General features: G+C 40.9%; 1 protein-coding gene across 1 annotated transcript in view; it reads right to left on the bottom strand.

Annotated features, from left to right (window-relative positions):
* Positions 1-16235, bottom strand: part of ZBTB20 (zinc finger and BTB domain containing 20) — a 39320-nt gene extending 23085 nt beyond the window's left edge. The window contains exon 1 of the mRNA XM_019548775.1: positions 16052-16235. The gene's annotated coding sequence lies outside the window, so the exon portion shown is untranslated. The remainder of the gene's footprint in view (positions 1-16051) is intronic.
* Positions 16236-17700: the final 1465 nt, after the last annotated feature.

The raw sequence follows: 17700 nt of genomic DNA, 5'->3' as shown, positions 1-17700 counted from the left end.
TCCTCCCCAGGTGCATCACCTTGCACTTGTTAGTGTTGAATCCTCAGCAAATTTGAACAGGGTGCTATTTACCCCCTCATCCAAGTCACTGATGAAGATGTTGAACAGTGCGGGCCCGAGGACCAAGCCCTGGGGGACCCCACATCCCTCCAAGTTGAAAATGACCCATCCACCACCACTCTCTGGGTGCGGCCATAAGAGTCTGTGTATTAATGTTCTTTCAGGACTCCAGCAGGGTGCCATCTAGTAAGTAGAACAGGATCTGGACCCAAGTGGTTTGCCCAAGGTTATACAGGATATCCATGATAGAACAGAGATCGCAACTGAGGTTTTCTGGTTCCAGGCTTATATTATAACCACAGAGCCATCCTTCCTCTTCATATAGCAGATAGGCTGCATTTTCTCCCATTTTATCTTCCACTGATTTCAACTAAGTTACACTGAAATAAAACTAGAGTAAATACTGTAGTATATCCAATGCTTTTATATACATAACTAGAAATATACTAGGGCACTACGTATTGAGCCAAAGATAGTGGAAGAATTTCCTGTCACTCAAGGAAATTATTTGTATTCTGAGAGATCCTGGAGATGGCTGAGTTCACCAGTGTTCTGAATGAGCTCAGGAGAGAGGTCTGCCAGGACTGTGTCAAGTCGATCCTCGTGGATATATGACCTCCTTGAAAGAAGGCTGTGTAGGAAAAAACTGGTAGGGAGCTTCAGGAACAGGGAGGAACATTTGTATCCTCTGCAGGAGATCTGACCAAGCATGCCCCTTGCTTTCTGTTGCTTTAAAGGTTTGCTGGAGTTTTCACCTAATCATCTGCTCGAACATCTTGAAAATCAGTATCTCGTTCTACAATATCTATCCAAAACAAACACCAGATGACACTACACGAGTTGCCCTAACCCTACCAGATTGTTGCTAGAATCAAAATATGTAGCAGTCTACAGCTAACAGGAAGTACTGTATTTTTACCAGCATAATGGCCACTAATGTGGCAATTACACACTGTATGCAAGAAAGTATTACTGCATGATGAAAGCCACATTTCACAGATTTCCCAGTCCCAAAATTACAACTATCTGAAAGGGGTAAAGATAGCCTGACCCCCTTACCATTCTTAAAGATCAAGACTTTTAGAGATTCGCCCTAGATAACATGCAACAACTGCACTGAACCTTGATGTTCCACCTTTCCCCTCACAGCTTTGTTTAAAAACTTTTACTTGTATTTTATGAAATAATACTTTTCTCCAAACCAGTGGACCCCTTCCTTGAGCAAACTGACATGCACAGGTAAGTTTTGCTACCTGTCCAGTGATGAAGAACCCATTTTACACCTACGCAAAAGCTAAAGACAGGCATTCCTGAAGTAAAATGGTTCAGTGTGCAGAATCTGAATGTCCTACTGCCAGCGGTTACACATCCCTAGTGCTGGGGATATCACCTTCTATTTTAGCCCATGAGCTAGAGGAGCAGCTATTGAGATACTGGCCAGTGTCCACCTGAAGGATGTGAAGAGGATTCTGCCTCTCCTGTTCCTCTGATCTTGTCCTGCTCTGTGAGGTAGTCCTGGGTATAACCTACTCACTTGTGACTCAGTTTCCACATGTACAGAATGAGCATAATTCTATTGCCCCTGTCCTGGGGGGAGAGGGGTGGGGGCACAAGCCCAAAACTAATCTCTGCAAGTTGCTTTGGAGTTCCAAGGACCAAGTATCAGCTCCACTGATTCCTTTACGTGTTTCTTTTCTAGGCTAGCAGAAATTAAATCTTCTGCTTGTACATCTGTAAGTGCCCACATTCCTCCACACATCTCTTGACACTACACTGACACTACACCCTACTTAAGTCTGTACAACACAAATTAAGTTGCAGCTCCCATTTACTGTACCTTGGTGACCAAAGGCTTAAATGTACCATGACATGCTCAGATATTTTTAGGTTAAAAGGTTTATTCCTGTTATAAGAAAGAGGATTTAGCTTTTCCATTTTCTCTTTAAGATATGTAGACTTTGGTATTTTAGGAACATATTTGAGATGCAAGACAGAAGATTGATAAGATGTCATGTAGCTCAGCATCCTGCTTAGTAGCAGGGACTTTCACTTGCAACAGTTCACTGACGTTCAGAGAATTCTCAGGGTGCAACTGTGCTGATACTGCTTTGGGTAAAGCTTGACACACTCATAGGGAGCTGCACAGCTAAGGGAGAGTGTTTGTCCTGTTCATCATTTCCATGTTTGACAAACAGATGCAACTTGTTTTGCATTTTATCGCCATCCATCCCCACCTCCAGTTGAAACATGACATGCAAACACATGGTCAATCCTGGGCATTTTGTTTAGTGTGTGCTTATTTGTACCTCCAAGACTGAAGGAAAGCTAGATAGAAAACAGCAAGGAGTCTGGTAAGAGTTCAATATATATCATCAAAGACCCCAGGGTCCAATCCTCAGCTGGGGAAAAAGTAGGATAGCTTCACTGAGTTCACTGGAATGGTGCCAGTTTAACTGTAGCTGAGGATCTGGCTCCCAAAGTATGTTAAAGAAAGAGTAAAAGAAAAATGTTTATAAAAAAATTGCCCTCAGAAAATTAGAAAGAGACAAATACAATGGCCACATGATGGCATCATTTCCTAATGCGAGAAATCAAACTACTACTACCAGTTTTCATAGTGGCACATTTTAATGGCAAAAGTGAAAACTGCTTCAACTATGTTCACTTGTTCCCAAAAACACAGGCCTGAGGGATTAGGTCTGCTTGCATTCAGTTCAAGTTTGGTCCAAGATTCTTTCATGTACTGTGGTTAGTTTCAGGCTGTTTGACTCTTTAAAATGGGTGTTTCTCTTGCTAATATTTTCCTTTACAGAGCCCATCACTATTACTCAGAGAGACTGCTGCACTTTTGGAATGATAGCCTAACAATGGCTGAACAGATAATATGGGGCCAACTATGCCCAGAAAGGCACTGGGAGTTCTGTTTCTGACACATAAGCTTCCAGGGAAATATAAACTTCCCTTGGGATTTACCTTTTTTCTATAAGGTCTTGATGAAAAGTTTATCAAAATTCCTAAGACTTTTTCAATAGGCTTTCAATGGACTTTGGACCACAGCCAAAAAGTGTATCCAAAACTAAGTACCATAAAAGAGCCAATTAGGGACCTTTCTTGGTGTTCTTTCTGCTTTTGGTTGTAGGGATCGATACCTGCTTTCAACGGAAGCACTGCTTGGATGGAGATGCACCCCTAGACTGACGACCACTTCTGGATTTGGTCTGAATTTCTCGGTCTTCCACAGGCAGGGAGGAATGGGAGGAAAATTTTATCAGTCTGAGCGTGGTTAAGCAGGTAAGTCTGAATGTCTGTGGGCTTTGGTTTAAAGGAAAATATAGATTAAAACCTCTTAAGATAATTACCTGTTTGGAAGGTTCTATTCAAACCAGAATCCTCCACAGGGAGAGCTGGTAACAAAGGGGGCAGACAGGACCAGATGTTTTTTTCGGCAGGGATGAAATCCACAGAACAGCACACCTTTGAGAGCAGGAGATTTCTGACAGGCACTTGAAGGTTACAGAAGAAGTGGCTGATGGGAAAAACATGGAGTGGAGATGCAAATACAAAAGCCTGGTTGAGGACTGGGAAAGGGGCTTGAGCTTCTCTCCTAACCCAACATCTCAACCCAGTCCAGAACCATGGGAAAAATCTTGTTCATGTCTGGTTATTCTTTCCACTTGTCTCTTCTATGTGTTAACAAATAGGTAATTGCTAAGTAGGAAGACTGTATATTGTGATGAATGCTCCTGTCCAGGAATGTCATAGGAGATAGCCATCAAGGCTTGTGGCTTTTTTACCTGGAGTCTTTTGGGGGGAGGAAGGAGGAAAGTGCCCACCATTCTTCACCCTCTTGGAAAGAGCACTAGAGAGAATGTGCTTTCTCCAGAGATCACAGGCACCTATTGCTAATGGTTCCTGCACAGCCTGGCAAGGAAAAGGAGTTCTGTACATCCCTCAGTCCCACTGTGGCTGTTCAGAATCTGCTTACCACCATGATATATAGTCCTAGACTGTAAGTGGCAAATGCTCAATAAAAGACCTGATTTTGTTTCTGAAGACGATGAAGCAATTTCAGCCCACGGCTAGATATTTGCAGCCACCCTAAAAAGGTGTGGTTATAAAATCACCTATTCTTTTCTTTTTTTGAGGGGGTGGGTGGGACAGGAATGAGAAATTTATGGGACAAGAACCTTAAATAGTAAAAACAGAGTCAGTTGTAGACTCCTGTTAGGAGTGAGGATATTAGTAGAGAGACCTGTGGCATAAGTACATATTCTGAGGAAAGGTACTGAGAAAGGGTACTGTGATACCTGAAAGCTTGCCTTGGTTTATCCCAATCATGCAGTTGGTTCAATCAAACATATGACCTATGGGAATTCTGGGTTCTTGCATATCTACTGGACTATCATGACAACAATGTCATCTCAACACTACTACAAGTACACATTGTAATTTTTAATATTCTAATAAAATATTTGAAAAACATACAAAGGAAGTTCTGTAATTTCAATATACATGCATTGACAAGTGCTAAGAGGCGATATAAGTACAGTGAACAACAGGTTTCATTCATGCCTCAATCATATCCTGACCATTATTTAGTCAACAGCAGCCCTTCATATATGCCTAGGTTTTCCTCTTATTTGGGCCTGTCTGCACATGACATTTTAATGTGTATTAGCCTAAGTGAATGCACATTAAGGGTGCATGTCTACATGTGCACGCCCTTAACGCACATAAAAAGTAGTGAATTTAGGCTATTTATGCCTAAATTTGATACCTACAAATGCAGGTATCAAATTCAGGTGCAAATAGTTAAAGCGCATTCATGCATGTGTAGATGCACATTAAATTTATGCACGCTTAAATTGACGTGTAGACATGCCTTTTGTGTCCAACGCTGGCTCTAACCTCCTTAAGAAGACTCACTGGGATCACAGCACAAAATACTCCTATCAGTGTCAATGTGGCTGCATGAGTATCCAGGAATCTATGGGGAGAACTCACCCTCTTTGTTTTTATTTCCTCCATTGCACTTCTTTTCACACAAAAATTGCTACTTTCTGTCTGTCTCTATCTGGGTAACATCAATAAATTATACGTTAGCACTCCTATCATCTCGTTATAAAGAGCCTTTCAAGATTTCTAATAGATGTACAATATTGCTACGCTTACGTCTTCACTGGTTAAGAACTCAAAAATAGCTGTTGTGAGATTACTCTTAATTTATACTACTTCTCTCTTGCGAGCTTTCAAGGAGAAGCATTTAACCACATGTCACATACCAATCCAGAATATACTGTGCATCCCAGGAAGGCAGAGATCTTTTCAATGTTTGACACAACAAAGCTCCATGTACAAACTAAGGATATGCGTGGGTTTTGTATTTGCTTTTATACTTGTAGGCTCCTTTAATGCTTCAAGGAGCTATGGGCAGTGATGAATTAACTAGCGATCTAGACATTTTGGTTTCTGAATGGTGGAAAATGTAATGAATTTATATGTCATTTATTTTGACCTCATAAATGGCTCCATGAAACAATGCAAACATTCACAGAAGACCTAAATATAGAGGCAGTGCAAAGCACATGTTGGTGATGCTTCTACAAATAGTAATATTTGGATTCCTATCCAACCCATACCTAGCATGAACAGTTGGGTTGAAGCACTGCATAGCACACTTGTAGAATGCAGTGCTCCTGATAGAAACAGCAAGTAACTGAGAAGTTTGGTAGCCTCCTTGAGTCGCACACTTCTTTTCTTCCCCTCCACACTAGTTCAAAGTATATTGTTCCCACACTAAATACAATGCTCTTCTCAAGTCATTCTATCAGAGGATCACAACAAGCTTTATAAACATGAATGGGTTGTACTGACCAGGATCTCAATTCTCTGTTTTAGCACATCTAGCAGCTTAGCTACCACCATGGTTTGGATGAAGAGAGTTCTTTCTCTTCCTTTGTCTGAACCATCATTACAATTATGTCACCTTTCTCCCTCTCCCCATTCCTATACTCTCCCAGCCCTGGCCTGCTTACTAAATCGGAACACAACATATAGTAACCATAAGGCTAGTTATTAAAGGAAAAGAAGGAGGATTGAAAACAAACTGACCTTGGAAGTCCAAATGAAGAAAGTTCATAATAATGAGTGGCCAGGAAAATGCCAAAACCTACTGAAAGACAAATAATGGTACACTTAGTTACTAAAACTGGTTGAGCTTCATAATTAGAAATGGTTTGGGGCAATCAGCCCTTCATTCCTTAAATCAATGTTTCCCAAGGGAGAGCGAAGGACTTGCCAGAAAGGACCTAGCAGATGTACAAACCCTTAACAACACATGGCAGGAAGGGAGCACAACTGTCTCCCCCTGCTAAAGCCTGGGTATGCCACCTTAAGCGACTGCTGCATGAAGCAGCTTGTCTAGAGCATCCTGGGAAAGAGCTGCTTTTGCTGAGCCTTCATACCTGACTAAGACCCAGTGGGCCGGTGAGCAAATACATGTCGGGTAAGACATCAAACAGAAATGACCACGATACTATTAAGTTCAGCACCCTTGCAGGGAATCATATCATGAGGTAGCTCTGACATACAACTTCAAAAAAGAGGATTATTAAAAAAAATAAATAAAAAGGAGGAAGTTAGTTAGAAAGAGCCTGAAAGGAAAAGATAAGAAATTAAAATCCATAGAATCAGCAGGGAGGTGGCCTTAACAATACTTTATTAGAATCAATATTCATATCCCAGGACAACAGCAACTACAAAAAAGGGAAGCGGAATAACACTAGGATGGTTAAATAATAGGGTAAAAGAGTTTATTAAGGCTGAAAATGTATCCTACCAAACATGGAAATCTTGCCCAAGTGACGCTAATAGAACAGAGCATAAACTGTAGCTGGCAAGATGTAAAATGGAGATTAAAGTGTGAGGAGGAAATTTAAAGAAAAACAGCTAAAGTTATAAAGTAAAGTACTGTTATAAGAAATAATTTAAGTATGTTAGAAAAAGGAAGCTCACAGGGCCATGACTGAGGCCTAAGGAATACCTAAGATTATATGGATAGATATATTAAATAGACAAGTAGCAGACTCAGTGGGTTTGCTAGACAAACAGTGCATAAAAGCAGTAAGGTAATCAAAGAGGTTATAGAAACTGCACAGTCTAAGTGATTTCTTTGCTTTAGTTTTCAGAGTGATGGAGAAAGGAAAGCTATCTTAAGGTATGAAAGCCCTGTCCAGGAAAATATTATCAGAAGAGGAGGTGGTAGAAATTCTTAAGGAATTAAACGGTAATAAATTCTCTGAACTGGATGGTAGTCATCAAGAAACTATGAATGAGGTAGCTCAGGCGCTAATGCAATTATGTAATGGAGGGATTATAGGCAGACCCACAATTTTAAGTATAAGGCTGCGTGTAGACACTAATGCTCCTAATGGGTGACTTGAGAATGACAGAGACCAGTGAATTTGGAATCAGGAAAATGTCTAAAAAATGCCAGGGGGTACTTAAAACATATTTAAGGGATTATATTATGATTCATAAAGCCCAAATCAATCAGAAATCATGAGAATACCTTAAAAATCATGATATAAAAATATAAATAACACTATCAAACATGCATAATAATAAATTTGTAACATTGCTTAGTTGCTTTCTGGTTTTTGAATATATAACATACAATAAATACATATTTTCAAGCTTTTCTTCCCAGTCATGTAGCCTAGAAGTTTTCTTGACCTTTGGAAATGAAAGCTGAGTTTCTTATGGAATCTCTTTATTCCACACATTGGGACTTAAATAAAAACTCCAGACACCATGGCATCTGACAACAGTGTGCCAAATTAACATTAAGGTCACTAAGCAAAGGAATAAGCAATTAAAATCACCACGAACAATTTTAAAAACATCTGTGTGACTTACAGACCAAAATGTCAGTGACTTAAATGTCCATGAAACTTAAGTGCCTAAGCCACATATGTGCTTTTGAAAATTTTCTCATTATATATGTAACTAAAATACCGTTTCTTAAATGGGGTAAAAGAAACATAGATGAGATAACATTCCCTGTGAACATGCGACCTATCTCTGCAACTAAAGTCAATAGGACTTTTTCCAGATACTCCTCAGCTGCATCCCCACAAGTGGGAACATGAGCTTTGCAGCACCTCAGAAGCTTTGAGGCATCACAAAATGCACGTGGCACATGTGAATAGGTTCTCCATGCTTCATATTTGTAGCACAGAGGCAAAATTAGATACCAGGAAATCCTGGTATCTAAAAACCATGCAGAGAAAAAAAGCAGTGCGGTACATATGGCAGCAGTGTGCACTGCCTGAAACCAGAGCCTGGCCAGCCAGAGCCAGACTCCAACTGCTGTCCAGGCTCCACACACCCAGATCACCATTGCTGCAGCCCTGGGAGGCCCCCAGGACACAGGTAAAGCTGCTGGGGTCAGCATCCCTACCCCACCCAGGGCAACTTGCTGCATGCCAGAGCACACATGCAGGGGCATTTCCCCATGGACAACTAGTAGTGGCACACCTATGTGCTGTCTATATTTACTGTCTATATTTAACAAATCTCTTTTGATCTGAGATATAAAAGCTGCTTGCAAATGTTTAAAAAAAACCCCAATGCGCTTCACTAGAAGCAGCAGCACATTACTTCAATCTAGGCCAGCAATGAAGGCCCAGGCTGCAGAGAGGTGACAGTAGGAGGCTACACATCCATTTTCATCCTACCACAACATCTCCTTTGAAAATGAAGACAAAAATAAATAAATGACAAAGTCCCACTAATTTTTAGCTTGGAGGTGCCACAGAAGTCACTCTAGGCAAAAAGCAGCCCCACTAAGTCACAAAGATGACCTGTATTGACTGCTCAAGAAAATGAAAGTCCTCATCTGTCTTCCTCAGTTGTCTGTGGAATACAGGAAACCTGCAGGGTACATTACACCCTCTTTCCTTTCTTCCTTTAAGGCCCTGAAGATCTTAAAATTAAACTAGTGATCAAAAATAGAAAAGTCAAGTTTCAAGAAGAGGAAAACAAAAATTGTTGCTGACTCAATGTTCTTATCTTATTTGTCAAAGCTGTCAAGCCCTAAGTTGGATCTGGGTAGATACAATATTCAGGCTTACTGGGCTCATCACTAAACAGCATTCTATTCAATATTTAAGTTACCTGTTTGACCCTAGTTAATACATATATATAGGCTCTATTACGCTCTCTCTCCTCCTTTTTCTCTCTCCTTTACCAAACAAATGTTCCTTTTTATTGTGTTTATTTTATTTTCCTGATTATACTCAGTGTTGGAGTCTATTTCAGAGCAGCCTTCATTTTATGGGTTCTGTATCCTCTGAAAATCACAACCACTTCTCTACCAGTTTTTCCAATAATCATCCAAACTACCACTCAGTCCTACAGATACTCTGCTAAAATGTCGTCTTTCCCTTGTCTGGAACACATTCTTTCACAGATGGACCATCTTTGTCCTACAGTGTCTAAGAATAACTCTTTTAACTATCAGTAGACACAAAAAGATTCAGTTGCACTGTTCCCGTGGGATTTCTTTGAGTTTGGACACATCTGCTAAGATACATACATCAGAGTCTGAATGAAGTTTTTGTTTGATTGTATCTTTGAGCATTTGTGAATTTTTCTGCCAAAATATTCTTATCTTTTGGCACTCCCAAAACACAGGTCTATACAGTTACAGATGACTTCCAAACAGCTCCTGCATTAAGTGGTCTCTAAAGCCCAACCTATTTATAGGGGGCCAAGTCCTGAAGTTCTTATTCAATCTCAACAAAGTCAATGGGAATTTTGCCTGTGGGGAAAGTAAAGGAAGGTCTTTAAGACTAGGTTGCTACCAGTCTTATCTAGCCATCCTGTTGAATGATCAGGAAAATTTATAGTAAATTTTAACTGGCATTTTTGACAACACCTCATTTACCTGCTTGTAACCTTTCTTGAACAAATGGAGCCATATTTTCACTGAAGGCTACTGCCTTGGGTGTTCAGTTTCCACCCCAAAACTACCTTGCTTTTGTGTATGTAGCAGCATCCACATGGTACAGTCAAGCAGTTGGTGATGTGTCTAGCATAATTCCAAGTGGACCCCAGGTGCTGATTATTACATGGACCATGCTCCAGGTACTTCTGAAACTACCTGTACATTTCACTGGCTATTTCGAAGGTGTTTATCTGTACTGTTTTAAGCCAACCTATCCCAAGGAAGAAGATGATGATTGTCAGAGGCTGTAGGGTTCTGCTTCAGGTATTCATTCTTGTGGAAATATGTCTAAGCCCAAGAATCACAATATTTAGGATTTAATCCTTAAGGGAAAGAATCTGCTGTGACTTCGCTGGGGTGATAGAATGCAGCATCACTCAGGAGTGGAGGCACTCACCATCTTACAGGGTGAGGCCTTTAGAAAGCAATGTATAATATACCTCTGTGTCCAAATTCTTTGCTAGCTCCTTCCTTCAGCACTCCCAATGGGCAAAGAATTGCTGAAGTGTCAAAGTTGAGGTGCAGCTGACTGTCAAGGGATATTTACTGTCTATATTTAACAAATTTATTTTGAGCCGAGTCATAAAGGATGCTCACAGACATTTAAAAAAATGTGCTTTACCGGAAGAAGCAGCACATTACTTCAACCTGGATCTTCAGTGTTTGTAAAGATTAGGTGCTTCAACAGGGCTTTTTGGGCACTTTTAGCTAAAGCTGATTTAATTCGCTATTAGATAAAAGCACCAGAAAAACTCCTCTGAAGCGCTTAATCTTTACATCTGGGTTGAAGTAACACACTGTCTCTTTTGGGCATGCACAGGACTCAGTGCGGGAACACACTGAGTTTAAAGTAAAGAGCTGGGGATTTTTTTTAATGCCTACAAGAACCCATAAAGAACACCCATATAGTAATGAGGAAAGTAACTTTGTAAATATTTATTGCCATACAGAAGTGGCACAGTTTTTGGCAAATACAAATGACTGCACTTGGAAAAATGGTCAATGTAGATTTGAAATCCTTCCCCTCTCCATGATTTTCTGTAAAAACAAGCCTTTATTCAAATATATGTAAAATAAATGAAGACTCTTATAATCTGCCGTATCAGGCTCCTGATAGATTTTTCTAAGGCTTCAAACACCTTTCACTTTAATTTGTTTGATATTTATTAGTCACTGCATTAAAAAGTCCTGCCAAAATGTCCCTTTCAATCATAGCTTAGCAATATTTTTAGATTGTTTCATGACTGTTTGAACTCTTTATCAGTTTGAATAAGCTTTTCTTAGTCTTTTTCTCAGGAACAAGCTTTACTATCCTTGTTCAGGTTAAAGTTCCACTGACTACCAATGGGAGGTTTGCCCTAAATGAGTAATTCTGAACAGGGCTCTTCATTTTATTCATTTCCATTTGATCACTTTGAGGTCTCCTCTTTTCCAAAGAGAAGACAACCAACTTCCTGATAGTAACATTCTTCAGTCATTACTAACCTAGGCAGGATTCATATGAGTAAATGGCTCTTGGAAACTATTACTAATCCCTTAAGTCAACCAGTCCTAAAGCTGTGCCAATGTTTTTCTGTTTTGACAGAGACTATGCCTGGTGAGTCTCAGTAACTTTAGAGAGGATGTGGCCAAATTAAATGGGAGTTTTGTGGAGTTTAAAAAGAGTTGGAAGAACAGATTGACTCCAAGTCTCCTATCCCTAAACTAAGAACATTTCTACAGTTTTCATCTCTATTGTGTAAGGAGATATGAGGCAACCATACGACGGTATGAAGCTAAATATCCTTAATTTATACCTTGGCCCTTACACACCTGCACTGCAAACAGGTCTTCCACTATGGCCCCTGGCAAACTGTATTTCCAACAAGCAACAGATAATGCCGCTTGGTAGAAACTGTCAAGCTATGTGACCTGCTTCACATTCACAAGGCAACTTATCCAGAGTGGAAAAAAGTGCCCTGGGATCTTGCTCTGCCAGCACGTGCTGGCAGTAGAACCTGGCATGCTGCTGGAAAGAGTTGTCAGTCCCTGTCCCACCTTCAGCAATGCTGTAATGAGAAGTGAATTCTGAGCTCCCCCTCGGTGAAGGAACTACTCCTTTAATCCTTGTGTAGAGCAAGGGAGACCGGTTGTAAAAGCAGGCAGGAGGCAGGAACAATGGGGCTCAAACTCTCCTAGAATACTTTAACAGGTGCTTTCATCTGCATCTTGTCCCCACTGGTAGCTTTCCAAGTAAAGTCCCTCCCACTCTCAAATTATAATGATGTAAGTACAGCATGTTATGTTTCCTGTCTCACACTTTTCTACCGGGAAGAGGTGCTAACGTCGCCTTAAAGAAGCAGCTTTCAAGTCTAGTTCAAGGGAGAGGTGGCAAGTCATGATACTTTCTGCTGAGACACCCTGAAGCAGCAGAGTTCAGTGCGAATCACAGGTACCATGAAAGCCTCCTTGTGGAGAGGGGGCAGGGAACAGTCTATTCTGGTGTGCTAGAAGATGTGGCTAAATGCTGTCACCTTATGTATGACATGCCACACCTTCAAATTAAAGTTTGAAAGAAACCAGCTATAAAAATGTTCTACAATTGTTAAGCAACATCTTTGTAGATGGTTGGCCATTTTTGTGCTTGGCTGGCCATTTTTATTATACAATAATTACTTTGCATGTGTAGTATGTCTAAATTGACCTAAATTAATCAGTTAATTACACACTAATTGTAATGTGTGAGGGAACAATAAGAGACTATAATGTGACAGACATGTATAACATACAAAGATAATGGTGGTGAGGATGATCATCACATCATTTAGCTCTTACACACTGCTTTTTATGCTCTCGCTATATGACATACATATATTTTATGAGAGATACGAGATGAAATATTTTCTCTTTAAAACTAATCTAGTTTACATCTAGTATATATGTGTTTGTGTGGGTGTATACATAAATATATATATGCATGTGTAATTTGTCTTGATATTTTCTGAACAATATGTTTCAACTGATGCTTTATGTATGTATGCATATAGAAAATTATATCTATATATGTATAATATTGAATGATTTTAAAAAGAAAACATTGTTTCAGTTGAAACATTTTTCCTTGGAAAATATCAAGACTAAAAATTTAGATGTTTCTGCTTTTTTTTGGTTGTTGAAAGTTGCAGATAGTGTTGGTCCCACAACAACTACATGTTTCTTGCCTGGAAATAGGTTTGCTCAGCTTATATTATCTTCATTTTACAGGGGAGGCAACGCAACTTGCCCACAGTTGTCATTTGCAGTGTTGCCGACCCTGGAAAAGAACCCAGGTCTTCTGAGTACTAGTCCGTCACTTTCTGCTGTAGGTCATTTGCTACCTGCCATATTAATTTTGCACTTAATTTACACATTATTTCATTTTATAATTAAAATGCAGTTCCTTTTCATTTTCCTCTACAGTACTTGACAATCAACATCACAAGCCTATTGTGATGTCAGCAGTGAACCTGTTGTAAAGCCTGGGTATAGAAGGATAATGTTCATATTCCTAGGTTGTCAGTGGCAGAACCATCACGATATAAGTAGTGATGTGTTTTTTTTAATCACACCCAGGAATCTTAAATGATGTGCCAGGTAAAAATCAGTAGGTCAAATTCTTGGTTGATTTTATTCTACTGAGGTCTAAGAAGTTATGCTAGCAGAGATTCCAGCAGGAAAGTACTCCTGAATACTATTCCTAATTTTGCCACCCATTCTCTGGGGTCTCAAGCAAATCATGTTACCTCTTCACCTTATTTTCTGCAGCTGCAAAAATGTTTCATTTCTCCTAAAGAAGTGTGAGGAGGATTAACTATTTGTAGGGGCTCTGAACATATGTAACTTGATTAAGGTCCACTGACGCCAGTACAAATTTTTCCACTGATGTCAGTGATCATTGGATCAGGCCTGCTAGTTCAGTCCTGCAAGTTAGAGAGTTACTCTAAACTTCCACAAACTTCACAGGACACCAAATGACACTGAGGTCATTGAGGTTCTGTTTATACCATCAACCTGCTGACTCCAGGGCTGCCAGCCTTGGGTGTGTGTGAAGCATGAGTGAGTAGGGATTTGCCTCTCAGCAGAAAGTCCTAACCTTTGTAGGGAGGCAGTACAGACAAGACCGAAAACTCCTGGGTGGATTGCAACAGTGTCTAGCACAGGCAGGTGGATCAGGACAGTTAAGTTGCATCTTGCTGAAGAACAAATCTGGTGTGAAAGAGGGGACTGATCTAGATTTTACGGGTTTTCATTTAATGCTGTGCTAGTGAATTTAGTGCTGTTGACCTTCATATTGACTACCTTGGAAACTTAAATCCCCTTCCTGTCTATAAAATAAGTGCAGTGTGAACAGCAACAGGGCATATCTCGTTCACACACTACCCACTGTCAACGGGCCTCACCTCTGCCCCTGACCACCTCCAAACGTAGTTCAGGTGGCTGAATGAGCCATTCAGCCCCTGCTGGCCTCAGTGCTAAGGCTGCTTTCATGATTTTCCATCCGTCAAAAAATATCAGCGTGAGGTTTCCAGCCCCATTTGCTAATGAAGTCTTTCATCTTCGTGAATAGGATAAATAGATTCTTTGTTTAAAAATAAGGATTCTTTCTTTCTTTTTTTTTTTGTTGTTCTTGCCTTGCTCATTTTTAAGCCTTTTTACCAGCTTTTGACTTCGAGAAAACATTAAAAACATCCAAATCTGAATTCCTGGTCCTACCCAGAGATTGGGTATTTCAATTTGAAGGGAATCTTCCTGGACAAGAACCACAGGCTACCTCCCTCCCCGGTGCCTCACACCTCTCTTTCTTCCCTAGCTCACTGGACCAGGTTTAGGAAAGCCTCCCAACGTTATCTTATCTGTCCCACTAGAATCAAGATCTCAAGAAGAGGCTCATAATGAGTGAAGTCAGAAGCTGGCAAGAATTGCAGCTAAAATGATTTTGATAGCAATGATCCCAATAACCCAGCTGCTTCTAAGTGTCACCCTGAGGCAGGGCTTTTAAATTAAAAAAAAGAAAATGATATACATTTTTTAATCTGATTTTTTTTTATTGTCATGCCCTGATTTTATTTTAATTGGCCCCTACAAAGTCTGGTTGGCTTCTGAGATCTTGAAACACTTGGGCTCATTTTTCATCTTTCTTTCTCCCCCACCAGTAAATTTTTCAGCCTCTTCAAACCATTTCAGAATAAGCAAATTAGATCCCCTAAAAACTGATGAATGTGAGGGATGGACTCATCCCATGTAGCTCTGCTCAAAAGGTTCTTGATAGGAGTCACTATAACAATTCAAAGTTTTGAAGATCTCACTTTTCACAATCCAGTTTCAACTTCCAATTTCTTTTCTCACCCCCCTCCTCTGCTCCCCACAATCTGATGACATGGAAAAGAAGAAAGCCAAACAACCTGCTTCAGCTAACCCTAAATACCCTGAAAAAATGTCAATATAACTGTGTTGGTCCCTCAAAGTCTTCTGTACCCCCAACAAGGCCAGCTCACTCTGCTTTCCAGAACACCACCTTCTTGCTTTGTCTGCAGTCCTATCGAATCCTAGGTTCAGCTAGGAATCTGCAGTCCCCTAAGTCCCTTCTGGGCTGGAGTGAGGATCACAGGCAGAAGACTCACTGGGGTGAAGAACAGCATAACAACTTGGAGGGCAGGAACCCCAGCACTAACTAGGTGCAGACAGAGCTTGTGGCCCAGGGGAGAGGGAATGCATGCATTGCTTCACAAAAATTAGGATTAACACTACAATTTGACCCACACTGCTCTTTTAGCTTTCTCAAACTGAATTATTATGACCCTATGCAAACCAAAAACAAAAAAAGGGGGAGTGAGGGGGAATGAGGCATATATGGAGGAGGCCTTGTTGGTGTGACATTATGGAAACAAATATAAAAGCTGGTCTCCAGCATAGAAGAGTGTGTCTACAACTCACAGCAACCCCCCGGTACATCAATGTACTCACAATCAGATGACCCTGTGTGTGCGTGCAGGTTGGTTGGTGAATGTGATGAGTGGATGAGGGCTGGGCTCAGAGGCAGAGCAGCTTCAAGGTTCAGGCAGGGAAGGCCCGGCTTGGCTCTGCATGCACCCGTCTGAGTAATCTCATTCTCCTCAGACGCCTTCTGGTTTTCAGCTGTCTTGGGTTTCTTCCTGAAAACAAACAAAGAGACCTTTGAAGAAGCTGACGGCATAGTTGGGAAAAGGCATTTTTAGAATCTGTTAAAGATAACTTGCTTAAAAACCCCCCCCCCTCATCTCTTCTCCCCACTAACACCCCCCGCAAGGAGGGAGCAAAAGAGGACTCTCCTCCATGCCTCTTGTTGGGAAACAAGCGCCTCCCTGTTTATACTCTGATGCAATGGCCCTGAGACCACATTACAGCATATAGGACAAGTAAGAAACTCCCCATTCTGCCCCTACAAATGACATAAATATAACCAGTCCCAGTGGTTTAGACAGTCCAAGCTCCATGTGACAAATATTAACCACGGCTGTATCATTCTGAGCAGACAGCTATAAAGAGCCATAATAAATTGGTCTGGAAAACAAATAAGCATGGCCTAGTTCAAGAGGCAGGGAAAGCAAAGCCTTACGTTATGAGGAAGAGTACACAGGAATAAGATAAGAGCACTGCCACTGGGACAATTCAGATATACAAGGGTTAACTGTACCTGGTCATTTGACAAAATTTTAAGCCTGAAATCACCAATGATGCTGCCTGCAGGCTGGCTTCCGGTACCTTCCATGAACCAACAGAGCCCTTAATTACTAAAGATACTACATTGTATATCTATAACAGCTTCCATCCAGGACCATAAAGCGCTCCACCAACATTGAGAAGTAAGCCTTGATAGGTGGGAAGGCTGACGCACAGACTTTTCCATAGTTGCAGTATGAATCTCTGCTGAAGAAGGGAGAAGAGCCTGCTCCCCTGAGGCCTGGCTCTGTTCTTTAAGCCCAAACAAATGCCACCCCTGTGTTCACTAAAGTTTCAAGCACGGTCTTTACTTTGCAGAATTACTGCCAGGAAGCAGTAGTCACTTGTAGCCCTCAGGCAGAAAACTGGCTGCCCTGTGGCATGTGTCAGTCTAAGGTAATCCTCATGAAAAGGAGCAGAAGCCAATGAAGCACACACAGGGGCACAAGTGCAGTCCATGCTCTTCTTGCTTACTCTCTGGAAACAGAGGCCGAAAAGGTTTTTATGTGATGGAAGGAGATGTCCCTCACTGTAGCTTGTAAGCATGACCTAATGAAACTTGATTTCAGCTGCCCAAATCTGGCCTGGATAAAACATACTTAATCCAGCAGAAAGCAATGCTTTACAACAAAAGGCATGCATTATTTTCCACCGGGGGGACCGTCCATGTCTTTTGCTGAAGCTCTAGCAATTCTTTTGCTGTTTTAGCTAGTTTTCCCAAGTCACGGCAACCATTCTCCGAGCAGGGCACCAGGCTACACAAAAGGCATATAATGTCTTAATGTGCCTGGAAGGGTTACTGTGCCAGGATCCATTTCTACACTGCTCCTTGCCCCATCTGATCTCTGAAGTAAAAATAAGGAACCACAGAACTAGTTTTCTCTCGTATTCTCCACCCCCAAACTTCTCTTTCC

Source organism: Crocodylus porosus, unplaced genomic scaffold, assembly GCF_001723895.1.
Source record: "Crocodylus porosus isolate Cpor-Errol unplaced genomic scaffold, CroPor_comp1, whole genome shotgun sequence".
NCBI lineage: Eukaryota > Metazoa > Chordata > Crocodylia > Crocodylidae > Crocodylus > Crocodylus porosus.
This window is presented reverse-complemented; position numbering and strand designations above follow the sequence as displayed.